This window comes from Arachis ipaensis, chromosome B3, assembly GCF_059453495.1.
Source record: "Arachis ipaensis isolate K30076 ecotype BB chromosome B3, ASM5945349v1, whole genome shotgun sequence".
Classification (NCBI taxonomy): Eukaryota; Viridiplantae; Streptophyta; class Magnoliopsida; order Fabales; family Fabaceae; genus Arachis; species Arachis ipaensis.
Genome location: NC_142438.1, coordinates 96,340,207 through 96,343,201, shown reverse-complemented (window position 1 = coordinate 96,343,201; position 2,995 = coordinate 96,340,207). Strand labels below are relative to the sequence as shown.

At 32.4% G+C, this 2,995-nt stretch overlaps 1 non-coding gene across 1 annotated transcript; it reads right to left on the bottom strand.

Annotated features, from left to right (window-relative positions):
- Positions 1-2,422: 2,422 nt before the first annotated feature.
- On the bottom strand, positions 2,423-2,526 carry LOC148571676 (small nucleolar RNA R71). Its single transcript, XR_015908912.1, has one exon. It is a non-coding gene; the product is annotated as a small nucleolar RNA R71 (small nucleolar RNA).
- Positions 2,527-2,995: the final 469 nt, after the last annotated feature.

The window sequence follows — 2,995 nt, the reverse complement described above, 5'->3', positions numbered from 1 at the left end:
TTGGTGTGTGCTTGGGCTGAACATTGAAGCTTTCATATGTAGAGACTTTTCTTGGAGTTAAACGCCAGCTTTTGTGCCAGTTTGGGCGTTTAACTCCAGCTTTTATGCCAGTTCTGGTGTTTTGACGCCAAAATTTTTATGCTGACTTGGAATGCCAGTTTGGGCCATCAAATCTCGGGCAAAGTATGTACTATTATATATTGCTAGAAAGCCCAGGATGTCTACTTTTCAACGCAATTGAGAGTGCGCCAATTGGGCTTTTGTAGCTCCAGAAAATCCACTTCGAGTACAGGGAGGTCAGAATCCAACAGCATCTGCAGTCCTTTTTCAGCCTCTGAATCAGATTTTTGCTCAGGTCCCTCAATTTCAGCCAGAAAATACCTGAAATCATAGAAAAACACAAAAACTCATAGTAAAGTCCAGAAATGTGATTTTTATTTAAAAACTAATAAAAACATAATAAAACTAACAAAAATATACTAAAAACAATGCCAAAAAGCGTATAAATTATCCGCTCATCACCAGTTCAATTGTGCGAGTCATAAATTCACGCACAAAGTTTTTGGCACCGTTGCCGGAGATTGTTTGTGATTGACAAACTAGCGGTTTGCTTGCTCCTTAGATCATGTACTTTTTACCAGCTTTCTTTTCTTAATTAATTTTTGAAAATTTCAAAATATATATATATATATATATATATATATATATATATATATATCATCTTTTTCTTTAGTTTAAGTCTTGTGTCAATTTTTAAGTTTGGTGTCTTTTTGGTTTTTGTTCTTTTCTTGAGTCTGTTTGAAAATTGTTCTTACTTTTCTTTCTTGGTGTTCAAATTGTTCTTGCTATTTCTCTTGTTAATTTTAAAATTTTTAAGTTTAGTGTCTTTTGGTGTTTTTCCTTCAAGTTTTTCGAAAAGTTCTGTCTTTGATCTTTAAAATCTTTAAGTTTTGTGTCCTTTAGTGTTTGTCCTTTTTAATTTTCGAAAATTTAGTGTCGTTAATTTCAAAATTTTTAAATTTGATATCTTTTAATATTTTTCCTTTACATTTTTTTCGAAAATTTCTTTATTTAAATTCAAAATTTTAAGTTCGGTGTGTTGGTTGGTAGTCATGTTTTTCTTGCTTATCGTTTCTTTAAATATTTATCTTATCTTTTCTTTCTTTTATTTTCAAAATTTTACCATCTTATCTCTCTTTCAAATTCAAATTTCAAAATTTTAATATCTTGTTATTTTCTTCTTCTTTTGAATTTTAATTTTTAAAATCTTTGAGAATTTTAAAAAATCTTATCTTAAATTTTCTCTCTCTTCTGAAGTTTTCTAAAATTTAGTTTTCAAAATCTTTTCTTGACTTTCTCTTCCTAATTTCAAAACTTTTTAAACTCAAATCTTCTCTCTCTTAATTTTTAAAATATTACCTTATCTTGTTGACTTTTCTTTTCAAATTTAATTTTCAAATCTTTGATTAAGTCTTTCTCTTTAAATTTCAAAATTTTTTTCAAAATCAAATCTTTTATTTTAATTTCAATTCTTATTAATTAGTTGTTTATTTTATTTTGATTTTAAAAGATTGGTATCTCTTTAATTCTTAATTCTCTTTCCTCTTTCTCAAATCTTCTAACATTTCTCTCTTTTCTATTTTCGAAAATTCTAACCTCTTTCTCTCTCATCTTTTTCGAAAATCTTCTACCTCTTTCTCTTTCTTTAATTTCAAAAATTTTCTTTTCTTGCTTCTCTATTTTCGAAAACTTCTTTTTTTAAATAAAATATATCTTCTTTTCTTTTCTTCATCTATCTTTCTAACAAAGGACCTCTATACTCTGACATAGAGAATCCTTTCTTCTTCTTTTCCTGGTTTCTTTCTTCTTGTTTATGAACAGGAGTAGGGATAAAGAACCTCACTTTGATCCGGATCCTGAACCTGAAAGGACTCTAAGAAGGCGTCTACAACAAGCTCAGGCTAGCAGATCCGTAAGGAATCTAACAGGAGCCCTAGAACAAGAAGTTGAAGAAACAACAATGGCAACTAATCCAAACAATGGAAGTGAAGCCAAAAAGGTCCTAAGATCTTACACTGCACCCAATTCTGACTTCTATGGGCGCAGCATCTCCATTCCTACCATTGGGGCAAACAACTTTGAGTTGAAGCCTCAACTGGTCACTCTGGTTCAATAGAACTGCCAGTTTCATGGACTTCCACAAGAAGATCCAAACAAGTTCCTATCTGACTTTTTGTAGATATGTGACACTGTCAAGACTAATGGAGTAAATCTAGAAGTCTATAAGCTCATGCTCTTCCCCTTTGCTGTAAGAGACAGAGCAAGGCTATGGTTGGATTCTCAGCCTAAGGAAAGCCTAGATTGCTGGGATAAGGTGGTCAATGAATTCTTGACCAAGTTCTTTCCACCTCAAAAGCTGAGTAAGCTTAGGGTGAAAGTATAAACCTTCAGACAAAAAGATGGCGAATCCCTCTATGAAGCTTGGGAAAGATACAAGCAACTGATCAGGAGATGTCCTCCTGACATGATCTCAGATTGGACTATGTTAGATATTTTCTATGATAGTCTATCTGAGATGTCCAAGAAGGCATTAGACCACTCTGCAGGTGGATCCCTAATAAATCCATATTTGACGATGTATTTTGGATTGATTTGAGTTGAATTCATCATATAAACCCACATTTATTCATCCAAATAGCATACTTTTGTGTTCTCTCCCTAAATTGAGCTTAATTGTGAAAACATGCTATTTTGTGCTTAATTTAATCAATTTTATTCCACTTTTATTCGCTTTGATGCCTTGATAGTTTTGATGAGTGATTTCAAGTATAATAGGTTGGAATGGCTTGATAAGAGTGGAAAAAAAGCATGAAATTGAGAGAAAACATGAAGAAAACAAAGGAGAAAAGCATTTCAGAGTGTGCCCATGCACACCATCTGTGCCTACAAACAAGGGTCAAAATTAGCACCTGTGCCCACGCACAGGTCTGTGCAA